The sequence below is a fragment of the Triticum aestivum genome, chromosome 2B (genome assembly GCF_018294505.1).
Source record: "Triticum aestivum cultivar Chinese Spring chromosome 2B, IWGSC CS RefSeq v2.1, whole genome shotgun sequence".
NCBI classification, from domain to species: Eukaryota; Viridiplantae; Streptophyta; class Magnoliopsida; order Poales; family Poaceae; genus Triticum; species Triticum aestivum.
Window position 1 is genome coordinate 658,932,387 of NC_057798.1, and position 12,579 is coordinate 658,944,965.

A 12,579-nucleotide genomic window follows, 5' to 3' on the forward strand; every position below is an offset into this window, starting at 1 on the left:
CAGCTTGACACATGAGAAGTTTGCCATGTTCCCAGGGCTATTATCATGGTCAACGCTCATCGGAAAATAAAAGCAACGACAACTCATCATGAAGTGTTGTGACTTGTGAGCAAGTTTTTCGGCAGTATATCTCTACTCCTAATGAAGCAGTTGATGAATAGTCCGTCGGTTATTTTTCGCTAGTTTTTTTTTTCCATCTCACCACTTTCTTTGATTTTATTTCGCTAGTTTTATTTCGTCTCCCTCCCACCTGCCTTTTCGCTTCACCACCCACATAAAACCATCAGATTAGTTACCATATATTTGTGCTTGATCTGGCAGGTGTCGATTCAATTTAATCATGTAAATATTTGATAATTAAGAATTCAACATTAATACTATATACAGAAGATCACCTTCCAAACAAATCACCTTCCTCTCTGATTTATTTCTCCCACCGATCTCTTTCCATACTAATAAAGTACGCATTACATTCCTAACGAAGAGAGAAAATAAAAAAAGAAACCCCCACCGGCACGACCCCTCCCACGCCTCCAGTGCGCCGCCACCCGCCACCACATTGCTGCGCGCCACCCCCCACCTCCAGTGCGCCGCCTCCAGTGCCCCGCCACGCTGTTGCGCGCCGTCGGGCGCGGCGACGGCGATCTCCGGCCAGATCCGGCTGAGGAGGCGAGTAGGAGTCGGATCCTGTTCCGGGGACGGTGTGGAGATGATCTAGGAGGCGCGGGAAAAGGTCCAGCGGCGGGGCTTGAACTCCAAGTTCTTGGCGGCGGCGTTCCTCGCCGGTTCCGAGCGAGCCACCTCCAACAGATTCTGCGTCTTGCGGCGATGGTTCGTAGCCACAATCTTCCCTCGCGTCCGGGCTCCTCCTCCTCCTCCTCCGCCCGAACAATCGATTCCCACCTAGCCGGGGATGGCGGCGCGCGAGGACGCCAGCAGCAGGAACGGCGGCGTGGAGGCCTTCCTGGCGTCGTACGCGGTGTCTGGCGACGACGCTTACGGCGCAGCCAGGGCCGTGCTTGAGCGCCTCCAGGCCCCCGCCACGTGCGCCAAGGCAAGGCGCCGTCCGTCGCCGCCTCGCTGACGACCCCGCCGCCGGGCAGGAGGAACGCTTCCGCGCCTTCAACCTCCGCATCCACGACGTCGTCCTGCAAGGTCGGCCCCCCATCCTCCCCACTGCCCGACGATGCCTCCCCTTCCTCCTGTGTCGCCTCCCTCGACCGTGTAGGCACGTCGACATAACCTGGACGTTGTCACTGCATTGATCGTGTAGATCAGGGCGCCTGCGACGTGACACAGTCGTTTTCTTCGGCCGAGCGCTGAAAAGGGGACGACGGCTGCATCGCCATGCCATTTGTAGCTCAAGATTTGTAAGCCGCACAAGGTCATCTCTACCGCTTCACTTCTGGTTCGCCTCTCTGCTCCTTCCAACGCATCTATCTCTCGATTTCAATAACTGAAGGTGCTGGTGGCCATCCTTGCCCTATTCTCCTTCCCGTCCCTGACCTGCCATCCTCGTCCTCACTGACCCTGATTGGTGTTCTTGTCTTGCAGGGTTGAAGGTCAAAGTCGGCGACCTGTATACAAGCTGTCCCATGGCTGTTCGCTGTGGGATGTGATCGAGAGGTGAGGCCTCTTTGCCTGTTGAACAGGTGTAGGGCCTCCCGCTTATTCCTACTTTCTTGCAGTCAAAGGACGGGGTTCAGTGAAACCAGAGCAAACTAAGGTCTATGGTTATCTCCCGAAAAAAAGGGTGTATGGTTATTTTAATTCACCGTTCTTTCTTTTAGAAAAGTCACTGTTATTCGTAGCCATATGATACATGCATGTGTGTCAAGTTTCATTTGTAATAAATTACATTAGCTGAATTTAAACAGATTAAGTTTCCTAATGCAGGGCGAAAGCATAGTGTATTCAGTTTGATCTTGTTCCCATATTTATTTGTTCTCGGCATAGCTAAACTCTCAAATTGTAAAATCATTTGTCCAGTTTACATATTTTCAATCAGAAGTCATCTTGTTTTGTTCATAAATTGTGTCATTTATAGTTTAACTTTCCTCGTCATGTAATTATCTGTTTCTAGGTATTGGAGGGCATAGCACATAACCTGTGGGCCAATAGGCTAAGGTTTTCAAATGTTATTTACCCCTCGTGTCTATTATAGGCTAGGTACATTTCTGCCATCTTATTAAGTACTCATATTTCTATATAATGAACTCAGATTTTAAGACAATAGTCCTTTCCCGATAATAAAAGATGTATTTTATGAGGTAGTACAGTCGTAGACTTTTCTTATGTTCTGATTTGTCATTCCACCTCGCTGAAAGAGCTTGTAAATTTGTAATTGGTTCAACAAATAGCATACACTTTCTTTCTGTTTGAAAAGTCTGAACTTTGTAGCTCAGCGGCTACTTTGCGGGTGTATTTAAATCTTTTGGCCACACTAGGAAAGGGTAGACTATTTTAGGTGATAAGTGGGTTGGTTAATGTTGTAGTCCCTTTTTTATTGGAATGTTTTATGTTTCTCTACATTAGTTTTGGTAGAAAATCCACATCTACAATGGCATCTCTTCCGTTTTTGGTGTTCTCCTGAAAGAGCGAAGGGGCAAAGGGTTTCTTCAGTATTGCACAAGACTTTGATCTATCTGGCTGGTTCTGCTTCAGCTGGGGTTATTGGCTTATTGCTGATGTTTCCCTCTGCTCTATGGAGGCAGCGGCATATGTAGGATTCTTACATACATATGCTTGAGGGGTACATTTTTCTTTTGTTTCTTCAGTTGGGGTGTAAAGAGTAAAAGAAAAAAAAACTCCACTAGACACGTACATTTTTCTTTTGAGGGGTACCCAGCCATGTGCGTATGCTCGAGCTATAGAGAAAAAAAATTGTCGCTCACTCTGGAACCCATCGATCAATTGGGGGAATTGCAGTTCTGGTCTGATGGCCTTTTAAGTGCTAGGCCAGCTGCTTAGTTAATGGCTTGAGGGGGAAATATAAAGGGTGTTAGATGATAGGAGGTGCGCAGGGCTGCTTTGCTACAAGGCACTAAATTTTCAGATTATTATAGCTAGCAAACTGCACATATATGTATAAACCTTGGTAAACGTCGAAGTTGATTCGGTCGTCGGTGATTCAGCGATGAATGAACTAAACCTCATGGTCTGCAATTGGTAGTAGTAGTTGTTTGTTACTGAACTTTGAAATTGATTCAGCGATGAATGAATTAAACCTCATGGTCTGTAATTGGTAGTAGTACTTGTTTGTTACTGAACTTTGAAATTGGTTTGCGTAAATTTGGAATATGCCTGACATATTTTACTCGGCCGCGGTTCAGCTATTAGGTTTGCTTCAAAATTTTACTTTCTGTGAGCATCACTTTCTTAGGGCATCTGATTCCTAACAGCCCTCTAATGGATTCATTATGCATATGCATTTCTCAATAGGGAAAAAGGAAAAACATCTATTATTACTAGGTAAAAAACCGCGGATGACAAAGTGAGCCAAAAGCAGGCTCGAGGTTTCTTATCCTAAGCACCTGACCTGAGATAGCTTCTAAAAAATCCATAATCAGAAAGGGTCAAGGAAAATTCATATGAGATCAGAATACATTGATCAAGCGATTTATTTAGAGGAGTATTTTATTACATGCGTGTGTAGTACGGGTTGTTGTTTCACAATAGTTTTCATGGCCTCTAAGCATCATTATTCATGTGTGAACTTTCAATATTTGTGATTTTGGTTCTGGTTGCATAAGAATTTATCGAATGCTTTTAGGATCCCAGCAAATAAGGAAGCTAACAATGATGGACATACCTAGCATTTTTGGGCCCGGAGATAGGTTCATCACTCTCTACGAGGGCATAAATCATCATCCAGATCCAGATTCCATTTTCAGGAATAAGACCGTCGCACAGCTAGGATGTGGCAATGGTTGGATATCCATTGCGCTTGCAGAAAAATGGTGCCCTTCCAAGGTTGGTGCCTCTTGTCCCGTCCCCTGTGGACATTTATCTTATGATCCTTGTTACGTAAGTGGGAACTGCAGCAGTTTCACATTTGTTTATAGAAGTGGGAGCTCCATAGTTAGATATTTACCCAGGTTTGACGATATGATACTTCTCAGACTTCTGATAATCTGCCGACAGTCTAAGTTAGTCGGAGCATCTGAGAAAACAATATATGTCCCTTTCCCCTGGTTTTTTTTCGTCCTCCCTCCCACCTCCCAATTTCCCCGCAGTAACGATCCCACCTCCCAGTTTCGTCGGTTTTTTATTCGTCCCCCTCCCACTGGTATTCGGTTTTCATGCTTGATGTAAAGTTTAGTGTTTCTTTCCTTCTGTTTCATGGTAATGATGCGTTGGATATGCTTTAGTGAATGGAGGAATCTGAGAACACATAGTGATTTAACCTTACCCTGTTAAATGCTTACATGCATGTTCATTCTGTTCAACTAAAGATAACCACGATTATAGGGATATTATCTTTCTACAAGCATGTTTGCGCGTAAATATAAACATGATTCTCACCACCCTTCCTAATTCGTAATGCAAATACTTGACTAATGTTGGAGCTTACATATGCAATGAATACTAATGAAGGCCATGTGCCTTTCTTATTTCATGCACTCTTTGCCCAGTTACCTACTTAGAGTTTCAGTTCGCTGCACAATTATCGTGCCACTGAAATATGTAATGTGAAACCCGTTCCCATCTGTTCTCATTTTATAAGAGTTTAACTTTTTATATAACAGGACCCTTCCAGGTGTTAGATTTATAGTTAATTACTACTTAGTTTACTATTCAGGAGATTCCCACATTTTTCTTGGGTACAATTAATAATTTTCATTCTTTATGCAGGTTTGGAGATGACACGTACTAAAAATCTAATTATTTTCTCTTGTCGTTTTTTGTAGTTAATTCAAGGAGGACCCTACATCTAAACGTAACAGATCAGCTTATATCATAATTCCATTGCTGGATTTCTAGAAGAATGAAAAAGGGAGAAATGGTTGTTTCATTTGGTGTGCGAATCTGGTTTAAAGTGTGCCTGCTTATATCTGGTAGATCTTGGTTGCAAAAGTATATCAGGAAGATCTTGGTTGCAAAAGTGATCAGATATACTCCTCTGTACCAAAATGTAAGACGTTTTTTTCAGTTCAATTGAACTGCAAAAATATCTTATACTTTCGTACGGAGGGAGTAATAGTCAACACAACTAGGTTGGTTCTGTAATTAAATGCCTAGCTAAGATCTTGTAGTTTTGAATCAAATAGTTTGACTACACAAAGAATTATATTTACTTTGTGTAAGATCTTGTAATTCTGAACCAAGTTAATCCTAAATCAAATATTTTGTCTACTATTCTATATAGGTCTTAAGTAGCAAAGCTGGGCATTGTACATAATTTTGTTTTGCTTTGGATTTCAATTAACTTGGAATTGGGGGAGAAGTTAACAATGAGGTTCATGTCTACAAGGTTGGACCGTTGAGATATTAGGAGCTGTGCATTAGTACTCCCCGTGAAAAAACGACCGGCAGGGAATGAGATTAGTTCACGAACTCCAGATTTTTTGATGGGTTTGTATTTGAATTTCTGTGTGTGGATAGAAGTTTACACACTGGTAGAAAAAGAGGCTTCCGTCCAGCCCCATTAGTCGCGAAACTGTAGGAACCGCGACTAACGAAGTCTTTAGTCGCGGTTCGGCAGACGAACCGCGACCAAAGGCTTGGGCCAGGGCGCTCGGTGGCCAGCTGGTGCACGTGAGGGGCTTTAGTCGCGGTTGGCCAGGCCAACCGCGACTAAAGGTGCCCAAAGGCCTTTAGTCGCGGTTGGCCTGGCCAACCGCGACTAAAGCTCCTCCCCTATATATACCAGTTCAGCGCACTCACTTAGCCATTTGGTGCCACTTCTCTTCACAAGGGGGTGTAGGTTTGCTTTTGGTTCCTCTTATGCACACAAGGTGTTTGATGAAATGCCCAACAGCGTGAAACAAACATGATATGAAGTGTTGGAGCCACACTTGAGGTTCCTCCTCGATCGCGGTTAGCAACTTGAACCTTTCATGCATGTGTGTCATTGATAAAATATGCATGTGTGTTGTTCATTGTTTAATTTCTATTGTTTATAGCTAGTTACTTTAACAAATGCATGATGGTTAATTATATATTTTATATTATAATAATGCAGATGAATCGGCAATGGATGTACGGTAACCGACTCTCCCGCGAGTTCACTACGGGTTTGAAAGATTTCCTCGTAGTGGCTAATGCGAACAAGCAGAAGGGTTTTGTTATCTGTCCATGTGTTGACTGTAAGAATCAGAAGGGTTACTCTTCCTCAAGAGAAGTTCACCTGCACCTGCTTCGGCACGGTTTCATGCCAAGCTATAATTGTTGGACCAAGCATGGAGAAAGAGGGGTTATAATGGAAGAAGATGAAGAAGGGGATGATTTCATCGATGAAAGCTATCTTGCTCATTTCGGTGATACTTTCATGGAGGATGCTGAAGGTGAAGGGGAAGGTGAAGGGGAAGGTGAAGGGGAAGGTGAAGGTGAAGGTGAAGAAGAGGCACGTGATGAGACCGTTGATGATCTTGGTCGGACCATTGCTGATGCACGGAGACGCTGCAAAACTGAAAAGGAGAGGGAGAATTTGGATCGCATGTTAGAGGATCACAGAAAGTCGTTGTACCCTGGATGCGATGATGGTCTGAAAAAGCTGGGCTGCACACTGGATTTGCTGAAATGGAAGGCACAGGCAGGTGTAGCTGACTCGGCATTTGAAAACTTGCTGAAAATGTTGAAGAATATGTTTCCAAAGAATAACGAGTTGCCCGCCAGTACGTACGAAGCAAAGAAGGTTGTCTGCCCTCTAGGTTTAGAGGTTCTGAAGATACATGCATGCATCAACGACTGCATCCTCTACCGCGGTGAATACGAGAATTTGAATGAATGCCCGGTATGCACTGCATTGCGTTATAAGATCAGAGGCGATGACCCTGGTGACGATGTTGAGGGCGGGAAACCCAGGAAGAGGGTTCCCGCCAAGGTGATGTGGTATGCTCCTATAATACCACGGTTGAAACGTCTGTTCAGGAACAAAGAGCATGCCAAGTTGTTGCGATGGCACAAAGAGGACCGTAAGTCGGACGGGGAGTTGAGACACACCGCAGATGGAACGCAATGGAGAAAGATCGACAGAGAGTTCAAAGATTTTGCAGCTGACGCAAGGAACATAAGATTTGGTCTAAGTACAGATGGCATGAATCCTTTTGGCGAGCAGAGCTCCAGCCATAACACCTGGCCCGTGACTCTATGCATCTACAACCTTCCTCCTTGGTTGTGCATGAAGCGGAAGTTCATTATGATGCCAGTGCTCATCCAAGGTCCGAAGCAACCCGGCAACGACATTGATGTGTACCTAAGGCCATTAGTTGATGAACTTTTACAGCTGTGGGGCAGACCTGGTGTCCGTGTGTGGGATGAGCACAAAAAAGAGAAATTTAACCTACGAGCGTTGCTTTTCGTAACCATCAACGATTGGCCTGCTCTTAGTAACCTTTCGGGACTGTCAAATAAGGGATACAATGCATGCACGCACTGCTTACATGAGACTGAAAGTGTACATTTGCCAAATTGTAAGAAGAACGTGTACCTTGGGCATCGTCGATTTCTTCCGAAAATTCATCCAGTAAGAAAGAAAGGCAAGCATTACAACGGCAAGGCAGATCACCGGCCGAAGCCTGCGGAACGCACTGGTGCTGAGGTATTTGATATGGTCAAGGATTTGAAAGTCATCTTTGGAAAGGGTCCTGGCGGACAATCAGTTCCGAAGGGAGCTGACGGGCACGCAGCCATGTGGAAGAAGAAATCTATATTCTGGGAGCTAGAATATTGGAAAGTCCTAGAAGTTCGCTCTGCAATCGACGTGATGCACGTTACGAAGAATATTTGCGTGAACCTCCTAAGCTTCTTGGGCGTGTATGGGAAGACAAATGATACAAAGGAAGCACGGCAGGACCAGCAACGTTTGAAAGACCCTGATGACCGGCATCCGGAATGGTTTCAAGGTCGTGCCAGCTACGCTCTGACCAAAGAAGAGAAGGTCATCTTTTTTGAATGCCTGAGCAGTATGAAGGTCCCGTCTGGATTCTCGTCCAATATAAAGGGAATAATAAACATGGCGGAGAAAAAGTTCCAAAACCTGAAGTCTCACGACTGCCACGTGATTATGACGCAATTGCTTCCGATTGCTTTGAGGGGGCTCCTGTCGGAAAATGTTCGAGTAGCCATTGTGAAGCTATGTGCATTCCTCAATGCAATCTCTCAGAAGGTAATCAATCCAGAAGATCTACCACGGTTACAGAACGATGTGATCCAATGTCTTGTCAGTTTCGAGTTGGTGTTCCCGCCATCCTTCTTCAATATTATGACGCACCTCTTGGTTCACCTAGTCGAAGAGATTTTCATTCTCGGTCTTGTATTTCTACACAATATGTTCCCCTTCGAGAGGTTCATGGGAGTATTAAAGAAATATGTTCGTAACCGTGCTAGGCTAGAAGGAAGCATCGCCAAGGGCTATGGAAATGAGGAGGTAATTGAGTTTTGTGTTGACTTTGTTCCTGACCTTAAGCCGATTGGTCTTCCTCGATCGCGGCACGAGGGGAGACTAAGTGGAAAAGGCACGATCGGAAGGAAATCAACGACATGTATGGACGGCCATTCTCTGACTGAAGCACACCACACTGTACTGACCAATTCCAGCTTGGTGGCTCCGTACTTTGAGAAACACAAGAATATTTTACGCTCGGACAACCCGGGGAAGCCTGAATCCTGGATTAGGAAGGCCCACATGGAGACTTTCGGCAGTTGGTTGAGAAAACATTTAATGAATGACAATGATGTTGTAGATCAGCTGTACATGTTGGCCAAGACACCATCTTCGACTATAACGACTTTCCAAGGGTACGAGATAAATGGGAATACATTTTACACGATCGCCCAAGATAAAAAGAGCACCAACCAAAACAGTGGTGTCCGCTTTGATGCAGCAACCGAGAATGGGCAAAAGGTCACATATTATGGTTACATAGAGGAGATATGGGAACTTGACTATGGACCCTCCTTTAAGGTCCCTTTGTTCCGGTGCAAATGGTTCAAGCTAACAGGAGGTGGGGTAAAGGTGGACCAGCAATACGGAATGACAATGGTGGATTTCAACAATCTTGGTTACCTTGACGAACCATTCGTCCTAGCGAAAGATGTCGCTCAGGTTTTCTATGTGAAGGACATGAGTAGCAAACCGAGGAAACGGAAAGATAAGAAAACGATCAGTACATCATGCGATGATCCAAAGCGCCACATTGTTCTTTCAGGGAAAAGAAACATCGTCCCGTCACCTACACCTCCGTCACGTCAGCCGACGCCCCCCAGTCCACAACGTCCGGCGGGTGATCAGACGCCGCCCCCCAGTCCTCGTCCGGCGGGTGATCAGACGCCGCCCCCCAATCCACCTCCGGCAAAGAAGCAGAAGCAATCCTGGATTATTAACCCGGACCCTTATGTACCTAAGACCACAAAGGTACCGGAGCCATCATTGAAGCCTCTCCCCACAAGGCCTTGGGAACGTAGTGCCGAGGAAACTGCCACGGCCGCGGCTGCTGATCATGAGAAATGGAAGGCGGACTGCAAGAAGAAAAGAGAGCCCGAGCCCAAGCCAGTATTTTCTGATGAGCAAAAGAAGTGGGCTAAGTCATTTTTGAGCACACCGTCCCAAGCCGCGAAGAATCTGCCTGACGACTATGCACGTGAACTTCGTAGGCAGGCACTCATGTTGAAGGAGAAGAAAGAGCGGGCGGAGAACCAGGAGAACAAAGCCTTGGAGGAGGCCGAGAAAACGGAATTAGAAAGTAAAAAAAGCGGGAAATGAGTTGCCCAGCTCGGGGAACAAAGTAAACAATCGATTGCCCCGCTTATAGTGAAAGCCGCCGGTCCGGATGACCCCGATATCATAGCAGCTGCGGCAGCACATGGATTGACTGTAACGAGTGCCAGAGAACAAGCGGCCAACTTAGGTATTACTCTTCGTGAACTGTTAGGCCTTGATGAGGCGCCAGTGAAGGAGGTAGTAATTACATATGTGAAGAATGGGCCTCTCGTCGAGCCTGCGCAGGAAGAGGATCTACCTCCACAAATGAAAGGTCTGCTGAAATGGTACAAGGGTTACATAAAAAATAAGAACGCCAAAGAATATATTTATGCGGAAGTTAGATATGAGCATCACTTCAAACATTACTATGTACAAATTCATCTGAGTGAATTGTTCCAGCTTTTCAATCTGCGCGAGCTCGACAAATCTATCATCAGTTGCTACGTTCTGTAAGTGATTTATTTCTACCCCATCTCGTTCATATTGCCTGCACTATATATATGTCCTAACTATATTGTTGTGTCTGCTATTATACATGCAGAATGAAGATTAAGGAATGCAGAGTAAGGAACATCCATGATGTTGGGTTCATTGACCCACACATCGTTAATGGATATGTGTTGGAGCATCACCCCGCCGACATGGAGGCAGACCTGTGGCAGTTTCTTACAAAGCAGGAACTCAAAAGTGATATTCTATTTCCTTACCATTTTGGGTGAGTGTTTCTGTCTTGAGCACATTCTCTTTTGTTTACTCCATGCATGGTATGTGGCCGGCTAATCGATGAGTTATGCATGACGTACTGTGCATGTATCGTGTCCGCAGGTTCCACTGGATTCTGCTAGTAATTAAAGTTGACACCTCAGAATGTCTCGTCCACGACTCTCTGAATAAGGATCCAAAGCTTTGGGTCAACATGAGAAGAATGTTGCAGAAGTAATTATTTTCATTCATTTGCGCTCTATATCGATCGGCCTATTTCGTTCATTTCCTAATATCAAGTAACTAATAACTCTCTTGTTCATTTAATTTTCTTTGCCTCGTAGGGTTTGGAGACGGTTCGTAGATACAAAGATCGGTGAATTCAAAAAAGAGCTAGAATTCAAAAGGGCAAAGGCTAAGAATGGTGACGATATTCAGCCAGCGGGGAACAATCTATGTGCATACTATGTCTGTGAGATGATCCGAAGATACACCTCTGAGCGGGTTCCGAGTGATACCAATGCTCAGAGGAATAACCTCCGGATGATGCTTAGTCCAGAAGCTCGCTTCCGACCACTTCAAGAGGAACTAGCTGGATGGTTCAGGAGGGAAGTCCTCCATCCTAAAGGAGAACACCATTACGAGGACGTAGAACTTTATATGCATTAAATTATGTATGGAAACTTGTTCAAAATTGTATATGGTCATCCGATGATATTGAATATATATTGTATATTCCTCTTGAATTCTTTTTGGTTCTAATTTCAAATTTGTTTGAAATTGTACATTCATATGCATGTATGTAGTACCGTAGAATATGTGAAACTCCTTCAAAATTAAAATAAAGCACAAAAAAAATAAAACAATACAAATTAAACAGAAAACAAGTTTAGGGGGGGGGGCTAAAACCCTAAACCTGCGGCGGCCTTTAGTCGCGGTTGGCCAGAAGAACCGCGACTAAAGGTCCTCCGCCCCGACGGCCACCTGGCGCCCACGTGGACGGGCCTTTAGTCGCGGTTCTTAAGCAACCGCGACTAAAGGATGGGGCCTTTAGTCGCGCCCGTTCGGTCGCGGTTGCGCAACCGCGACTAATGGCAGTTGCGAACCGCGACCAAAGGCCCTTTTTCCACCAGTGACAGAAATATGGATAACAGTATGCACATCATCCATACACACATGCACTCACACATGGTCGGTACCACCACTATCCTAACCATTTAACTACTGGTTGGTTTTAATAACATTTTTCCCAGGCGGGGGCACATGCCATTTTTTCTCCTTCACCATGGACCCTGAATTTGCTGAACTCTAGGCGTGTCGATGGGCTGCTCAGCTTACATGTGAACTAGACGTGCCAAAGCTTATCCTGGAGACGAACTCAAAGCTATGAAAATTCATGTATACTGATTATCGAGCAATATGGTATGTTTTCCACGACACTCAATTTTTTATGTCCAGATGCATGGCTTTCAGAATAAATGCAGACTGTATGTTTACTCATTATCGTGATCTTTGTATATCTGTAACTACACCCTACAGCTTCAGCCACTTGACGACCAACCTACAATTAGATGTTACAAATATAGATGCAATATGTTAATTCTAAGGTGGCATCCAATTCCTAATAATTCATACCTGAAATAAAATTGTGATTTATTCACTGTCTTACTATCATATCCGCGTCGAGCACAACCGAACGCCTCTATGTCCAGTGAGGCCAACTATCCAGAATCCTCTCACCATCTTAAATCCATTGATGTTTTTCTGTTAAAGGCTTACATACTGAAGTTAGCAAAGCCAATCTTTTAATTTGGAAATATCACTTTATAGTACTTTGGTCTGTAAATGTATTGCGTTGCTGTATTTTAAAGACGCGGTTTGTGTTGGAATATATTAAAGATGGTGTCGATCCTGATGACGGGCTGCCTTGCAGGGCAAGGGACGGGGGTACA

General features: G+C 44.7%; 1 long non-coding RNA gene across 2 annotated transcripts; it reads left to right on the forward strand.

The window, feature by feature from the left end:
* Positions 1–499: 499 nt before the first annotated feature.
* On the forward strand, positions 500–5,342 carry LOC123041938 (uncharacterized). Of its 2 annotated transcripts, XR_006418671.1 has the most exons (5): positions 500–1,155; positions 1,274–1,408; positions 1,555–2,169; positions 3,773–3,972; positions 4,911–5,342. It is a non-coding gene; the product is annotated as an uncharacterized lncRNA (long non-coding RNA). The 2 variants fall into 2 exon arrangements; XR_006418670.1 differs by having other exon boundaries at positions 1,555–3,972; positions 4,911–5,341.
* The last annotated feature ends 7,237 nt before the right edge of the window (positions 5,343–12,579 follow it).